Source organism: Lygodium microphyllum, chromosome 6 (genome assembly GCF_053477565.2).
Source record: "Lygodium microphyllum isolate KBCC chromosome 6, Lygodium_microphyllum_v1.1.10, whole genome shotgun sequence".
Classification (NCBI taxonomy): Eukaryota; Viridiplantae; Streptophyta; class Polypodiopsida; order Schizaeales; family Lygodiaceae; genus Lygodium; species Lygodium microphyllum.
The window spans coordinates 159,038,789-159,057,821 of NC_141140.1; positions in this window are offsets into that span (position 1 = coordinate 159,038,789).

Here is a 19,033-nt window from a genome sequence, read left to right on the forward strand (position 1 = left end):
AACAAAGATCCCCACAAAAAACAAAGTCAATTTTTTGAATGTTGCCCTTTGTCTATCTACTTTGTGAAAGGAAAGATGAAACTATAAAGCACTTGTTTTGGGACTATAGAGAAACTAAAAAAAAGCTAGATATATGCCATGAGCCTTATGGATAAGGCTCGTCTTTATAGTTTAGTTAGCTAGAAGCAAGCTTTCCTTGGAGACAAAGGGTGGCTTAGTGATGCTAACTACCAACTTTGGGTTGTATTTAGAGCCATAGTCATTAGATCCATTTGGCTTTGCAAAACTGCTACTCTCTTTGGAAGAACCAACAATGTTGGTGTTTTGGATTTTCTTAAAGAGAAGCTATATCGCTAACATAGTACTTGTTTTTGGTCAATTAGATAGGAAAACTACCACTTTTAGAGTGGCTAGAGCATTGCTCAAGAAGTTGACCTTACTCACATAACACATTACTACTCATGCAGTTCTTAAAAGGTGTCCACATCCATGATCCATGGGATAGACTCTTATACATGTTTCGTGAGTGCTTGAATCCTAGGCGTTTTCAAGAGTGCTTGAATCCTAGGCACTTGCAAAAGCGACATGAATTCGGCACATCTACTTTCTTTTGCGATGCATTCTATTATAGCTTGGGGATTAATAGCACCAACCTTGTTGCTAATAGTTTCACAATTCTCGAAGTGAGAGTGTGATGACACATGCATTGGTTTGTTACATTCAATTACGAGGGTTATCCTTATAGATGTTGCAAATAGACATTTTTGAGCCACAGCAGGATACATCATGGTCCCACTTCAAAGGAAAGGGTGTAATGTGAATTTCGATGTTGGTAATTTCCGTGCGATATATAAACTTGCAAGGGACGTGGGGTTGGGTTTTGGTTACCCGAGTGGGGAGGGACGCATAGCCCGTGCCGTGCGTTGGAGGCCCCGATCAACATTTGACATGCTGGCGGAACGCCTAAAAGAAGCGGTGCTGAGTGCACAACAATACACGCACGTGAATGGAGGGCGGAAATGGTCAAATAGCACCACAGATCAAATGGCGGAGAGTCGAGACAGAGCAGTGCTCCCCACGTCTCACGTCTCTCTCACATTCCGTAACAATCTCCTCCTCCGACGCCTTACACGTCACTCTTCACGCTGCCGAGAATCTTCCGGGCTGTTGTTTCTCTAATCTTTTGAGCAGATTATCTGCTTTAAAGCTATTTTCTCTGAATCCTGGTGTTAATCTTTACATGTATTATATAATGTACTTTATTTTCATATGATTAACTACTTTCGCTCGTTTTGGCATCTCTTCCTGATGGGGACGTTAGTCGTCTTATATGAATGGCATCCCACCCTCCACACTAGAGACACTCCAAGGAGAACATCACAAACCATTTTCAAAACCTCACCTTGGAGAGCTAAGGGATATTTTATTGGAAAATTATAACGAGAGAATTATTGAATTCTTAAATTTTGTGGACCCCCCTTCGATCATGATAAGATTCATCTCGTTTACAATCTTTTCCACTAAGATGTAAGCAAGTCTCGAGGATTCACACACATGCTATCTATCAAGTCTAGTTAAATTGTGTTCTTCGATGACATTGTTGTGTTGTACTCTCGAATAGCTGAGGTACATTGTAGTTCATGGTTGTTCTCATGCATCGTGCGCATGATACTTAACACTAGCAGACTTGGCTAACACCATACTTCACGTGGTGGTTGGTATCATTGCAAAGCTCGCAGGTCTATGCCTTGCTTGCTTTGCCTTTACAGTTGCTTCCCTTTTCTCATAAAACAAAAAACACAATTTGCACGTAGCAAACAATACTTGTTTTTGAAGCTGTGGTGCAAAGTCTTAGATATTGAATGTAGCTTGTATGTGAGTCAAACAAATCATACCTTTAATATCTATTTTTGGAAAACCTTCAAACAATGCATCCTTTAGTGTCACTCAATTGTTAATTAAGATTTATAGTAATTGCATCATTGTGAAGCTCACAAAGTTGTGCATTAATAACTTCATGTTTTTTGCATGGCAGTAAACTTCCCTTTCCTCGCAAATTATGAAAGGGTGTGCATCATGTCGCATTTTGCATGGGCTAGATATTTAAATATCTAGCGACTTAAGATTTAGTTTCTTTATTGATAAGACATATGTGTGCATAGCCATGTACATGCATCCATAAAAGATTGCCCATTATGTACAACATGGATGAGAAATGAAAAGAGGGCATTTCCTACTAGATTTGGGAGGCGGGTGTGTTTCCTACCACATGGAAGAGAGAGAGAGAGAGAGAGAGAGAGAGAGAGAGAGAGAGAGAGAGAGAGAGAGCATTCCCTACTAGTACTATCGTATCACAAAGCCTTAATGTTTCCATGCTTTGACATATTTGCCATACAAATATCAATTTCATCACAATATTTATATAGTTTGCATGCCTCAAAACTATGACTTATATTTTTCAAATGTAAAAGCTCTTTATTGGTGATTTAATTGTTTACATATCAAACATATTATATAAATTTTTGTTTGTAACATGGATATTCTCCTGCTTGGACCTTGTAGTATCTAGATTACATTAAGAAAAATTTGAGGTCAAAATATAGCATTGTAAGGGATTTTGACCAAAATGTTCCCTAAAAAAAGGGAGTACAGTAAAATTTTCGCAAATGAACTCCAAACTTGTTGGAGATTGCATTTTTAGAACCTACTCTTTAAGAGCTTTCCATTGATATATGGGCTTTTAGGATTTGGAAGTGGCATAACGAAGCTATACCAAAGATTTCTTTTTGCCTATGACAATTTTTCCTAATGAATAATACATATACGTCTGTATGTGTATGTATGTGTGTGTGTGTGTGTAGATGTGCTCTTGTGTATTTATAATATTATGGTTTAGAAAAGATTACTCTACACATGTAAGGATTGTGGGGTTTGGTAGTATGGGTATTTTGGCGTGTGGATGTATAGGTGTGGATATTCAAGTATGCCTCAAAGCATGCACAAAATGTACATATGTAGATCATGACTGAATACAAATCGATATATATGTAGAGTTGACTCATGATTTTTTTGCGAGTGCGTGTGAAATAAAAGCTGATAAAAGATATTATAAAATACGACATGAAGATAAGCCTATCCTTTTTGAAAGTTGGGAGGTATTTAAATATTCTCTTTGGTGCCCATTCTAGTTTCATTAGTTTCATTGACTTTTTCTTTGAGCTCATCGACCTTTTCTCTCTGAGTTTCTTTCTTTGCACATTATATGCACTCCCATTTTCACATGGTATCCACAAGGCATTCTTCTCATTTGATAAACTCTTGCACCATCTTTAACAAAAGTATAGATGGAAAGTGAGAGCCTAAAACAATCACTATACAAGATCGGGTTACTATGGTGCCATCTTACAAGGGATCTCACAAGATAAAGAAAATGAAACGAGAGGATATCAAATATCACTAGAAGGGATGTATAATTGATTTCAAAACCTTTGTGGCATCCCAATGTTTCTTGCCAGGTGTCACCATATAATGAGCCAAGACTCCGAGTGCAAATGCTATGTCAGATCTAGTGACTATCATGGCATACATCAAGTTGCCCACTTACAGATGCATACAGAACCTTGGCCATCTTGGCCTTCTCATCATCTGATTGAGGACAATCTGCCTAATTGACCTTCACATGAGAAGGTAATGAGCAACCAATCGGCTTAATGCCCTACATATGGAATTGCTCAAGGACATTATCTATGTGATCCTTTTATGATAGGTAGAGGAGTCCTTTAGAGAGTTTGCATGTAGAATGCATACCAAGTATGTGAGAGGTATACCCCATGTCGTTCATCTCAAAGCTCTTCTTGAGGCTAGTCTTCAAAGCATCTAGCCCATCATGAACACTCCCAAGAATCATCATGTAAACATATAGTACCAAAATAATAAGGCTACCATCACAAGCCTTCTTCAGTAAAGACGCAGATTCATATCACCTCATATAGAAATAATCCTATGAATGCATAAAGATATCAAAATTATGATACCATTCCATAGGTGCGTGTTTAAGTCAATAAAGACTCTTTCTCAACTTGGAGACTAGGTATTCCTTGCCCTTTTCCTCAAAGCGCTTAAGCTGTTGCATATAAGTGTCCTCATTCAAGTCCCTATGAAGGAAACATATTTTCATATCCATCTAGTATAAGTCTAGATCTATCTACACAACCAAGGCCAATACCAAGCATAGGATAGTCATCTTGACTACAAGAGAGAATATCCTATGAAAATCAACTCATTTCTCATGCTTAAAGTCCTTAGCAACCAATTTGGCCTTGTATGGTAGCTTAGGGCAATCAGGGGTTCTCTTCAACTTGTATGCCCACTTGCATGGCAATGCACATTTCCTATTTAGAAAATGAATTAAATCCCATGTATAGTTTTTTTGTAGTGAATCATACTCAGACTGCATGGCCCTCTTCGAAGAGTGACTATCACCTTTGCACATAGCCTCCTTATAAGTAAGGGGCTCACTAGAATTTGTCACCATGACATAATGCATATGTCAAGAATTGCATGGTAGAGGGACTTGCTTAAGCTCCTGCGCCAAACACACACTATATACACAAGAGGAAGCTCACTCAAGAACAGAAGAAGAGAGATGGAGGCCAAAACGTTTTCTTAATGATTTCTTCTTCTTCTTCCACACACTATACAATGTTCACAAAGTATAGATAAGATACAACATAAAGGAAAGTGGCCTACTAAGTTAAACACTGCATAACAGACTACACTAATCGACTGACACTATATCTTTGCTAAATGTAGGTAAGTGTAACAAACTAAATATAATAAGTGATAAGTCAGTGGCCATGTGAGTATCATTATGACCACCAACGTGCTAAGTGTAGACATGAGGAGCCATCTAGCTAGGCAATCCACAATCAATGTTCGCACGTGTTGAGCTTTCCATCTCAACAATCCCCCTCAAGCTCAACTCTATCTCTGCAACTCCAAGTAAGCTTCGAAACTTTCAAAGCTTCTCTGCACCCAATGCCTTTGTGAAAATGTCAGCTATTTGATCATGTGTGCTGACATATACCAAGTCAATCTCTCCTGCAAGTACCTTCTCTCTCACAAAGTGGTAGTGCATCTCAATGTGTTTTGTCCTAACATGGAACACTAGATTTCTAGCTAGCTGTATGATATTCATGTTGTCACAATGAATGAAAACTGTACATCCAAATCACCTAATAACTTTTGTAGCCATACCACCTCACACGCTACCATAGCAGCACCTTTATACTCGATAAAGCAACTGTAGGTTGCTTTTTGCTGCTCCATGTAATTGCTGCACTACCAAGGAAACACATGAATCCACTAGTAGATATTCTGTTTGCAGCCCAATCTGCATCTGTGTATCCAAATACTTTTACACCCTTACTTGCCTCATAAAAAAGTCCATAATGTAAAGTGAACTTCACATACCTCAATATACGTCTAACTGCATCCAAATGAGGCTTTTTAGGCATCTACATAAATTAACTAACAAGACCAACAACCTAGCTCAAGTCTGGCCTTTTGATAGTCATGTAAATCAAACTCGCTACTATCCTGCTGAACATAATAGGGTCTTTTATCTCATCCCCAATGTCAACACTCAACTTCACATTTTGCTCCAATGGTACTAAAAGAGGCTTACATGCTATCATACCATACTTGGATAACATATCCAAGCCATACTGACTTTGGAATAGCCATATACTATCATCACATTTGATCGCCTCAATACCAAGAAAGTATCTCAACTCATCCAGATCCTTCATCTCAAACTTCTTCTTCAAGAAGTTCTTAACTTCAGCAATTTCATTGTCACTATCACTTATAATAATCAAGTCATCCACATAAATGACTATGATGACCAAACCTGCATCTCTCTTTCTCACATAAAGTGAGCGATCAATATCGAAAATACAAAATCCAATATTGACAAGATACTCTCCAATCTTGTCAGACCATGCTCTAGGTGCTTGTTTCAATCCATAGAGTGCATTCTTTAACCTGCACACATATGTGAGATACTCTAAATCCTCATAACTTGCTAGCTCCTCCATTACACTTCTTTTTGCAATTCACCATGCAAGAAGACATTCTTAACATCCATTTTCTCCAAACTTCAACCTTTGGCTATTGCCAAGGTAGTCACACATCTAACAGTTTCCATCCTAGCAACTGGACTGAATGTCTCTTCATAATATATGCCATTGCATGTGAAGTTTTTGCATTCTTGATATGTCCCAACATAGTATTATCAATGACTGCAAATAGCCAGTACATCACCTTTTTATCTTTTGCATTCCATTCTTTCCATGCCTTTAATTCATCTGCAGTCGGAGGGGTACCCATCTCTGGCTCCTTTTCTTCACCTGAAACAAACTCATAAAGACCCTTTCCAATGAGAAAGTTTGTCACACGAAACTTCCATAAAGGGTAGTTGTTATTGTCAAGCTTCTCAATAGTCGGATTTCCACTGTTCTCTGCCATTATCACAAAAAAGGATACAACACAGTAAGAAATTCTTCTGCAATCTTTCACAACAAGTGCACAGCAATATACCAAGCAATCTTTTTCACTAATTGCTCAATAGTACATGTAACCAACAATCTTTTTGCAGATAAACCTTATGTTTGCTTCTTGACAAACACCTAAAAAATTACAGATTCAAAACCTAACCTGCGAACCCACTTTAAATCAATACTTATTTGAGAAATATATAGTACTCTGCTCACACACCAAATCTCACAACAATATGAGATTTTTACTCTACCCTGCTTTCGGTGCCTCCACAAGTACTATCCAAGTGAAAGAGTGGAAGAATGGGAGAGCTTCTTACCCGTTTCTTGCTTACTCGAACCTTGCTTCTTTTCCTTCACTTTAGCCTTCAAAACCAGCCTCTCTCAGTGGTGCGGATATGATACCATGTCAAGAATTACGTGGTTGGAGGGACTTGCTTGAGCTGTTATGCCAAACACACACTGTACACAAAAGAGAAAGCTCACTCAAGAACACAAGAAGAGAGATGGAGACCAAAACATTTTCTTGCTGATTTCTTCTTTTTCTTCCACACTATACAATGTTCACAAAATATAGATAAGATACGACATAAAGGAAAGTGGCATACTAAGTCAAACAGTGCATAACAGATTACACTAATTGACTCTAGCACTATATCTTTGCTGGTTATAGGTAGGCACTACAAGGATTTAAACCTATAGCGATGGCGAGTAGCGACACAGGTAAAAAAAACAGGACAAAACCTAGCGCGGGTTCATTTCGTGCATTTTCGTCGATTGTTTTGAGAGGGAGAGTGAGAGAGAGAGCGACCGTCGTGAGAGAGGGAGAGGAAGAAGGCTTGCCGCCGTCGCCGTCGCCACCGCCGTCGTTCGTGAAGAAGAGGAGGAGCCTTCATCACGAAGAGGAGCCGCCAAACCCTCACCATATCTCATCGGTGAGTCCATTCTCTCCTTCTTTTACTTGTTTAGGGTTTAATTCTCTTTCTCTTTTGCTTGTTTAGGAGAGGAAATGAGAGAGAAAGAGAGGGAGAGGGAGAGGGAGGGAGAGAAAGAGAAAGAGAAAGAGAGGGAGAGGGAGGGGGAGGAAATGAGAGAGGGAGAGAAAGAGAAAGAGAGGGAGAGGAAGAGGGAGAGGGAGGGAGAGTGCATTCTCTCTCTCCCTCTCCCTTTTGCTTTTATAATTTGTGTATATATATTGAGAGAGAGAGAGAGGAAATGTGAGAGAAAGAGAGGGAGAGGGAGGGAGAGTGAGGAAATGGAAGAGGGAGGGGGATGAAATGAGAGAACGAGAGAGAGGGAGAAAGAGAAAGAGAAAGAGAAAGAGAAAGAAAAAGAGAGGGAGAGGGAGGGGGGAGGAAATGAGAGAGGGAGAGAAAGAGAAAGAGAGGGAGAGGGAGAGAAAGAGAAAGAGAAAGAGAGGGAGAGTGCATTTTCTCTCTCCCTCTGCCTTTTGCTTTTATAATTTGTGTATATATATTGAGAGAGGGAGAGAAAATGAGAGAGAAAGAGAAGGAGAGGGAGGAAATGGGGGAGGGAGGGAGAGGGGGGGAGGAAGGGAGAGTGAGAGGGAGGAAATGAAAGAGGGAGGGGGATGAAATGAGAGAACGAGAGAGAGGGAGAGTGTATTCTCTCTCTTATTTATTTAATTTTTGTATAATTTGTATATAATGTGAGAGGGAGAAGAAATGAGGGAGAGGGAGAGGGAGAGGGAGAAAGAGAGTGAAATTAAAGAGAGGGAGAGGGAGAAAATGGGAGAGGGAGGGGGAGGAAATGAGAGAGAAAGAGAGGAAGAGAGAGAGGAAATGAGAGAGGGAGAGAGGGAATGAGAGAGGGAGAGTGTATTCTCTCTCTTTTTTATTTATTTTTTGTATAATTTGTATGTAATGAGAGAGGGAGAAGAAATGAGGGAGAGTGAGAGGGAGAAAGAGAGGGAAATTAAAGAGAGGGAGAGGGAGGGGGAGAGGAAATGAGAGAGGGAGGGGGAGGAAAAGAGAGAAAATGAGAGAGGGAGAGGGAATGAAAGAGGGAGAGGGAGAGGGGGGAGAGACGAAAACATAATAGGGAAATGAGAGAGGGAGAGGGAGGGAGAAGAAATGAGAAAAGGAGAGGAAGAGAGCCAAAGGAAATGAGAGAGGGAGAGGAGAGAGAAAAAAAGAGAGAATGAGAGGAGAGAGAAAAAGAGATAAGATGTTAAACATAATAGGCAAATAGAGCAAGAGAGGGTATGGGTGAGGATGAGGGCGAGGGCGAGGGAGAGAGAGGAAATGAGAGAGGGAGAGAAAGAGAGAAAAAGATGAGAGAAGGAGAGGAGAGAGAAAAAGAGAAAAAATTATTAAAAATAATAGAGAAAGAGAAAAAGAGAGGGTCAGGGTGAAGAAGGGACAGGAAATGAGAGAGGGAGAGAAAGAGGGAAAGGTAAATGAGAGAGGGAGAGGAGAGAGACAAAGGAGAGAGAAAAAGAGAGAAGGTAGCATTAAACCTAATAGGAAAAGAGAGATAGAAAGAGAGGGTGAGGGCGAGAGAGGGAGAGGAAGAGAGAAAACGAAATGAGAGAGAGAGGAGAGAGAAAAATGAGAGAGAGAGAGAGGAGAGAGAAAAAAGAATGAGAGAGGGCAAGGGAGGGAGAGGAGAGAGAAAAGAAAACGAGAGAGGGAGAGGAGAGAGAAAAAGGAATGAGAGAGAGAGGAGAGAGAAAATGGAATGAGAGAGGGCAAGGGAGGGAGAGGAATGAGAGAGAGAGGAGAGAGAAAAGAGAGAGGGAGGAAGAGGAATGAGAGGGAGAGTAGAGAGAGAAAAGGAAATGAGAGAGAGAGAGGAGAGAAAAAGATAAATATCATTATACCTAATAGGGAAAGAGAGAAAGAGAGGGTGAGGGCGAGGGAGGGAGAGGAAATGAGAGAGGGAGAGGAGAGAGAAAAAGAGAATGAGAGAGACAGGAGAGAGAAAAAGAAATGAGAGAGGGCAAGGGAGGGAGAGGAATGAGAGAGAGAGGAGAGAGAAAAAGAGAGAGGGAGGGAGAGGAATGAGAGGGAGAGGAGAGAGAAAAGGAAATGAGAGAGAGAGAGGAGAGAGAAAAAGAGAAATATCATTAAACCTAATAGGAAAAGAGAGAAAGAGAGGGTGAGGGTGAGGGCGAGGGAGGGAGAGGAAATGAGAGAGGGAGAGGAGAGAGAAAAGGAAATGAGAGAGAGAGAGAGGAGAGATAAAAAGAGAAATATCATTAAACCTAATAGGGAAAGAGAGAAAGAGAGGGTGAGGGCGAGGGAGGGAGAGGAAATGAGAGAGGGAGAGGAAGAGAGAAAACGAAATATTATGTGCTAGGTAATGAGTACTAGATACTAAATACTAGTGTTCTATGATACTATATGCTAAGTCATAGAAAAAGAGAGAGATGGAAGGAGAGGATAACAATCTAAGAAAAGAAAAGAATGATAACAAAAACAAATTGTTTGTTATAACGTAGACAAGATGGAAAATGAAGAAGGTCCTGTTGTTCAAGATCGCGAGGCGTATCTTAATAAGCATGTTCCATGTCCTTGCTCTCAATGCAAGTTAGCAATTAGATGAAAACGCCGATTGTCTATAGAACATGTACGACGATTTGGCGAGTTTCAATTTGAGATCATTGATTAGGCGATTGCGGATTTTCAGCAAACGGTAATTTGAAGTTAATATCAATCATGCATTGTACTCACAAGCTAATTGAATACCATATACAATAAGATTGGGTCTTGTTGGCAAATTTTCTATCCAGGGAGGTGATGTCTCGTCCCAAGCGGGAGTGCACCCTTTGCGGCCAATTAGAAGAGTACGTGGGTGTGCGATGGATGGAGTGCAGGAGCCAATCCACCACTCACAAGGCCAATTTATACCTCAATGCCAGAGGAGACATGCAACCTTCCAGACCTACCTACAATCTTGGAGCCTGAGATGGAGGCAATGATCGATGCATTGATTCCCATGGATGTCGAGACTTCTGATCCGCTTAGAGAGGAAGCATCCATACCATTATATGATGGGTGCCGAGTATCTCAGCTAAAGACACTTCTTGCACTCTTAAGTGTGCAAGCAAAATACGGGTGGAGCGATACGAGTGTGACCGAGTATCTGTTCAGATACCTTGTACATACGCTTGATTGATTTTTTTTTTCGGCACTATTATTACAAACATTTTTGCATTTTTAAGGTGTTTTATGATTTTTTTCAAGTTATTAAAATATCATATATTACCACCTGCAAATACCATGCCTGAGTCTCGTGATGATGCACGACATATTTTACAGAAGCTTGGCATGGTCTATAATAATATCCATGCATGTATCAACGATTGTTGTTTGTTTTGAGGAGAATACAAGACTATGGAGACATGTCCAAAGTGTGGTGCTCACAGGTATCGACAGGACTTGCAAGGGCAAACCATCCCTCAAAAAGTTCTCAGACACTTTTTACTTATCCCCCGCATAAACCACATGTTTCATACATCCAGCATGGCGAGCTTGACAACGTGGCATGTGCAGAATAGGTCCACGGATGGAGTTCAACGAATATCAGCAGATTCGCACGCATGGAGCCACATTGACTCTACCTTCCCAAGCTTTGCCCGAGAGCCAAGGAATCTTCGGCTCGGTCTTGCAATGGATGGCGTGAACCCATTTGATTTGCGCTCAACTTCTTACAGTGTGTGGCCTATAGTCCTTGTCAACTACAATATCCCTCCATGGCTTTTTACGAAGAAAGGACATCTCATCCTTAGCTTGCTCGTCCCAGGCCGCTACAAAGTAAAAAATATGGACGTGTATCTTCATCCATTAGTCGATGAGCTTAAGATTTTGTGGGAGGAGGGGATCATTGTGCAAGATATGAGTAGGCGTGATGGTCGGCGGTTAGCCAATATTCGAGCCATTCTCATGTGGACGATGCATGACTTTCTGGGATTGGGAGAGTGCTCAGGTGAGTAGGCCTCCGTTCTCGGTGGTAATATCTATATTTTATCTCGTTCAATCAAGTATTTACTAGGTTGTGGTGTTGGAACAGGTCTGGTTACCTCAGGTTATCATGCATGTCCATTGTGCGGGCCACAGTTAGACTCCCGAAAGTCACGAACCATGAAGAAGATAGTATATCAAGGACACGTTGCTTTCTTGCCGGAGGATCATGAACTTAGGGAAGGTTTCCTTGGACGACCTCCAACACGTATGAACGTCGCAAGCTGGTATGAGCTGAAAATGGTCCACGCGGAATCACATCCAAATGGAATGCGGCGGTTCTCAGTTTTCTACTAGTTGCCATATTCGATCCACTTACAGGTTAACCACTTGTTGGATCCTATGCATATTTTCAAGAATGTGGGCAGCTTATTATGGGACCACATCACAGGAAAGAGAGACACTATAGGGGCACGAATGGATTTGAAGGAGGTAGGTAAGATGGAGGCGCTTTGGCCGCAGTCGAGTGCTGATGGTCGCGTGCAGCTTCCTCACGCTCCTTGGGTTTTGTCCACTAAAGAAGAGCGCATTGTGAAGCAAGTAATCAAGTCTATCCGCACTCTGACGGGTATGATGCGTTCTCTTAGGTCTGCATATTCTAAAGATGACCAATTATCAGGGCTAAAATCCCATGACTAGCATAAGATATATCAGATTTGTACTACGAATGGATTGTAATTAGCGTGGGTATTTTACTATTTAGAATGTAGCCATTATTCATAATGCTTTCTCATTTGTGGCAGTTTGTACTACCGATCGCGATCGCAGGATGTCTTACTCTAGATTTACGCGAGGCCATTTACAAGTTGTCGACTTTGGTACAATGGATCTCACGGAAGGAGATTAAGACGTCCTCTATTGAATCCGCGAGGCGGGGAGCAGTAGAGATGGTCTGTCTCTTTGAGAAATACCTACCCACCAGCATGCTCACGATACAAATCCACCTTCTTGTGCATCTTGTGGATGAAGTGGAGATTGCTGGACCTATCCATACGCGATGGATGTTCTTCCTGGAGCGCTTCATGAAAACCCTAAAAGGCTTTGTGCGACAATGATCTTGGCTAGACGGTAGCATGGCCGAAGGTTGGTTGGTGTCTGAGGCACTAGTGCATATTTCACAATGGCTACCAAGGGTGGAACCAAACAATGAAATGCTATGGTCGCTGAAGGATGATGATAGACTGACTGGAGATGTGGTGGTTGGAAATGGGGTAGAAAAAAGAATGGATGCCTCAATGGAAGAGAAGGTGAATCGCTTTTGTATGTTGCACCATGCCTCTATGGAGACATGGCTTGCTAAGTACCAGATCGCTAGGCAAGATCGAGAGGAAGCGCGAGCTGAATTTCGACGTAGTACGCGTCATCAACCGATTCGATATCCCGAAGGCATGGAGGCGATGCCGCGGTTTATGTCAATGCGATGGTTGCATGGAGCTTTGATTGCAGCGTCTTGCGAAGGGACAGAGGTCTCAATGGAGGAGTGGAAATTCTCGAGGGGATGTAGTCCAAAGGTGATGAGGGGTTTAGAATCTGTCATATCTAAATTTTATATGCGACATCTAATTTGAGTGTTTCAATATACAGTACAAAATATATAGTGCAGCGTGGTCGCGCGGACGGCATTTTCGCATGGAGCTCCACAATGGACTGTGGTATCATGGCAAGGTTCGAGAAAGAGAGCCGGTGACGAGAAACGGATCCAAACACGGTTGTGGATGAGATGGAGTATTTTGGAAACTTGCAAAGTATTGTTACGGTGGATTTCCATAGCTTCTCCATGATACTATTCGATGTGCAGTGGTTCAAAGTGGTACTTGGAGGAGTTGGAGCAACAATTTGACGAGGTCCATCTGGATTTCTCGAAATAGATTCCGAAAAAAATGGACGTATTTGTGCAACACCTTTGTGTTGCCGGCCCATTGTGAACAGGTGCATGGACTCATTTTCTTGCTAATTGTATTACGACATGGTTTATGTCACAATGGTTTGAACTCTCTTATACGTGTTTGTGAATAGGTAATATTCTATCCAAATCCCCGACAACCTCAATGGTGGTATGTTATACCTTCAACTCCCCGAAGTGCGAGAGTATATGATCAAAGCGATGTTCGGAGCATAGATAAAGATAATATGCAAATAGAGGGGTCGATATTGCAAGGGGTGGAGGCCGTCGAAAGCTTGGAGCCAGCATCGGCTAACAATGATGGAAATATAGGAGTCCAAGAATTCTTTGAAACGAGGCGGACTCATTCTTTTGTTGTGACATGTCTATCGACCTTCCAGTGTATGCGGAGTTGTGTCAAGAGATTAACATGGGGCCATAGGATACTTCATACTTGGAGCATCCACTTACTCAATTCATTGACCAATCGCTTATAAGGTACATAAGATATGCATTTTAAGTGAGTTTTTTTTAAAATGATTTATATTACTGTGCTTTGTATGATTTAAATTGATTATTCTAACATCATTTTTTCTCTGTGTAGGTGACATTTTCAGGATGAGTCGAGGGATGAGCGATGAGGAGTTACATGACATCTTCGCATGTATATCTCCAAACCAGATCGCCAGATTCAGAGAGATGGCAGACCAAGAGCTGTCTCGGTCTCCGTCAGGGCGCTTTGCTAGATCTGCTTTAGCGCGATCGGATGCTTCGGCTTGGAGCAGACGAGCTCGACGCTCACGACTCGGGCCAAAGGGAGGGAGTGCATCGAGATCAAGGGGATGCTGCAGAGATACAGAGGCAGTGATCTCGCGGTCTTCAGGGAGCGTACCTCAGGCTCAGGTGGATGTTGTGGAGACATGGAGGTGGTGTCTCCGTCTCGTCGTTCAGATGGAGCTACGTCACCTCCAGGATTTGTCACACCTGTGGGGACGTCTACTCCAGTTACTCCAGCTTTTGCACAGCCGTCAGCAGGTGGCACCCCTGTGGGTGCCACTCCGAGAGATATTATCCCCGTTGATACATCGGATGCACAGGGGTCTCCTAGATATGCCTAGGAGCATAGACGCAGATGGGAGAGGACCCATCTTAGGCAGACTCTAGGGGGTTATGGATATCTAGTCAATAGTAGGTCAAGAGTCATCATCATGAATGATGAGGGGAGGAGGGTGATGGCTCACATGAGAGAGTTGTGCCAACAAGTTTTTCGACACAACGTCTTGGATCATTGGAAGAATATACCGGAGGGGAGCAAGGACTACATAGTAGCATCCTTACATGAGGAGTTTCCGATGCCAGTTGTAGTAGATAGATTCTTTATAGGCTGGATGATGGATTGCATGCGTGTATACATGTCACATAGACGATCCGACATACGCAAGGCAATCAAGAGTGGGGCTGCAAAGCCCGAGTGATTAGATGCAGACGACTGGCGCCGACTGAGGGAGGAGGCTACAGGTTCTCCAGGATATTGGAGTCAGTAGCGCAAGGCGGCGAGGGCACGACTCGAGGCCGGAGTGGTCCATCATCTTGGGAGTGGCGGCCACAGGACATATTTGGAGGACTTTGTAAGTTTTTCTTTTGTTTTGCTTGTTTATTTTTTTGAAATATTCTTTGTACTGACAATCATGTTTCTAACAGTTAGCATTTTGTTTTTTTTGCAGCACTCCATTACAAATCATGATCCGACTAGCCTTGAGACTCGATATGCAGAGAGGCACGGTCTCACTGCATTGATCGACCGATTGTATAGATGCGGCAACCCTGTAAGTCACTCATCTTTCTTGTCCGTACTTACCATGAGATATTTGAATTATTGTGTGGTTGGTTGATGTAATGTTTCTTTTTCTGCAGAGTCCGTTTGATGCTCCTTTGCGGGCAGGACAAGCTTTCGGGGGATGAGGATTTGTAGCTCACCCTTGGATCCCTGGAGCTCACACACCTTTATTTTTGAGTTACCTGATCTATGTAGATATTTTCTATGTATTAGTGATATCCTGTCATGATTGTACCAATCGCTTTTTATGCGATCATGTATTTATTTCATGTATCAGTTTTATGATTTCAATATACATTGTTTTTGTTTGCAAGCGCATTGTACATACTAGTGTAGAAACTATTTTGTATGGCTCTCATAAAGCACATAGGCTGCCCTGCCACAATTTTTTTTTTCGTTGTTACCATCGCTATTAGCGTCGCAAATTTTACTGCTCGCGTCATTATGCACGTCGCGAACCGTCGCTATCAGCATCGGTATTGGCATCGATATCAGCGACACTGATACCGACACTGATAGCGATGCCAATACCGACTGTTTTATGGCATCGCCAATAATGACGCTTTTTACGACGACGGGGGCAAATTTTGTTATTTGCATTTTCGTCGCTTTAAATGTCGGTATAAGGCCTATATCTTGTAGTGAGGTGTAACTTGTGCACAAATTGGATGTCGTATGTGTACGTAGCGAGTGTCGGAAGGTCCGCAAGAACAAAGAACTCTACTTTTTGCTCAAAAACCAAGAGAGTAGACTTGCACGACATGAAATAAGAAGACCAATTGGGTACAATCTCCCCCCATGTCTTGTGTGAGCGTTCCACAAAGCATGTATTTCATATATTATTCATCTGTAAGCTCAAAAATAGCCAAATTTACAATTAACATGCTTTAGCTTTTGTGTTTGCTTTTGTCCAGATAAAGAATAAAGCGGTTGGGCGGCCCAAGAGTTGGACTGTGCCCAAATACAATGTCCAATAATGAATATTTAAATCGTGTGCCCATGCACATACAAAATAATAAATATATATCAAGCGCTTTAATAAATAAGCACGTCAAAATAAATATTGGTGCCATGTCTAAGATGCGCACCCATAAAAAATGATAATTTCTTCTAAATAACTTGAATACACGCTATCACCCAGTGCTTCCTAGAACCACTGCTACCTGCTCTACACATCAATTGAAGCGTTCACAATTGTTAGAAAATAATAAAATTAAATCGACAAACGTAAATACCTAGCAGTCTTCAACTACAAAATAAATAAATAGGTTGAAACTATGTCCTAACCTTAATTTAATACGAGTGCGCACTCTAAAATCGTAAACATCCATTAATTTAAATATGTATTTTGCGAAATCACCCGATATGGAATCACCCACTTGCACAATAAATTAACGAGACGCCCGAAAAGAATAGGAGTCCCCATCAACTTTTCGCACAAGGAATCCACCTTGTGTACGAGCTTCGATAAATAAATATAATTTTACAGAATCCACTGCAAAACCTTAGGAAATCCACCGTGGAATATGCCTCCCAACATCATACCCCTGGGGTGGGATAATAATTGTCCTCAATTGCTATTAGCTCAATGTAGAGTGAGTAGTGAGGGGTAAGCACTTAGGTCACGAGCGTGCATCCATTGGGCCTCTTCAACATGATGATTTTTAAATTTTACCAAATATCTAGAATATCTACGGTCGGTTCTAGTGGTCATAAAGTCAGTATCTAGAATAGTGATCTCAAGATCAAGGATTTCAATTTCTTCTTCTAACAAGGAGGATTTTCATAAATAGGGTGGTCAGGTAATTGGCCTTTGAAAGGTCATAAGAAACTGATATGAAAAGTGTTGTGGATTTTCCAGTGTTGGGGTGGTTCTAATTTAAAGGCATTGTCGTTGAATTTGTGAATGATTTTGAAAGGTCCATAAAATCTAGGAGCTAACTTTACAACAGGGTGTTTGTCAACACTTTGTAGTCTTCGCTTTTCAATTCGTAACCAGACATAATCATCAACTGTGAAATTCATAGCTTTTCTTTTCTTGTTTGCTTGTTTAGTATATGATTGCTGGGCTTTCACAATCATATCTTTAACTTCATCGAAAATAGTAGCATGCATGTGGGCAATATCATCAGCAGCTTTAACTTTGTTTGACAATGAAGTAAGCGGTATAGGCAATTTATGTCCATAAATGATTTCGAAAGGCGCTTTTTGTGTAGTTGTATGTGGTGTGTTATTATATGCAAACTGAAGTAAATGCAAGTGTGTATCCCAGGTGTGTGGTTTTGAAATTGTGTATGCACATAAAAGAGCTAAGATTGTATTGTTTGTAACTTCTGTTTGCCCATTTGTCTCAGGATGAAATGCAGATGAAAAATCAATCTTTGTTCCTAAGTTAGCAAATAAAGTAGTCCAAAAATTATTGCAGAATCTAGAATCATGATCAGAAATAATTGTTAGATATGCTCAATGCCCCACCCTCATAAGATGCCACCAATGATCCATGGTGCTCAAAGTTGTAAGGCCCCCATTATGAGGAGAAGCCATATGTGAGCCCGGACATTGGTTGAGTCCTGACTTGTATGTCAGATGAGATCTATGTGATCAGATGGCAAAAAGATGACCGTTGTGGGTCTAATATTTGGGTTAGACAGAGTAGTTAAGCTAGTAGCAACTCGAGGCACATTGCATCGATTGTGGGGTAAGAGAGTTATCAGGGGCCCTAGCCAATGGTAAAGGGAATATTCCCTTGCCAACTAGTGGAGGTGCACATGGAAGGTCAATATACACATGGGCACATAGAAGGTTAACAAACACATGTGCATATGGAAGGTCAACAAACACATGTGCATATGGAAGGTCAACAGACACATGGGCACATGGAAGGTCAACAAACACAAGTGCATATGGAAGGTCATCCATCATGACCCCCTTCACAAGCTATAAAAGCTAAACCCCTTCACAGCCATCAATTATCCATCTTTCACCCAGTCAGAGTTGCTCTTCACCTATATTCTGTCTAGATCGCCATCTAAGCTTCACAGTGGAAGCACACGGGTGGATAGATCCATCTTTGTATCAGTTGTTTGGAGATAAAGAAATTTTGTTATTCTCCTCTTATCTATTGTGTACTCTCTATCTCTTTCTCAGATTCTGTTCGCTGCTCCATATAATTTTTACATGGTATCAGAGCCCAAGGGGCTCTAGGGATTGAAGAGTGTGCAAGAGGCAAAGGCTTCAACAACAAAGAGGCAGTTTTGGCGCATCAGGAAGTGGTGCAGGAGGTGGTGCTGTTGTACTAGCTATTCAAACATTGAGGATTCGTCCACCAACCTTCAACGAAGGCAAGTTAGATTGTACAAACTACACCTTGTGGAAGCTCAACAATACAACTATCCTTGATTCTTATGGCTTTTGGAGACTGTGTTGGGGATTGATGCAGAACCACAGCCTACCCCCAACCCATCAAATTCTAGTGTGATGATTCCTCCGAATGTAGATCTTCTACGAGCTTGGAAACAAAGGAATGCAGATGCATTGTGTGCCTTAGTTACAAGCTGTTCTGGCAATGTTTTGACTTTGATTCAACATACAACCAAAGCATTAAAGGCTTGGAATGTACCGAGGAGTCAATATGAAACACGAAACCAAACAAGGATTCAAAACTTGCAAAATCAACTAGTAGCGGAGAAGTTTGCTGAAGGAGAGAAGGTTGAAGCATTCATCACTTGGATTAAGAATCTACACGATCAGATGGCTGGCGCTGGGATACAAA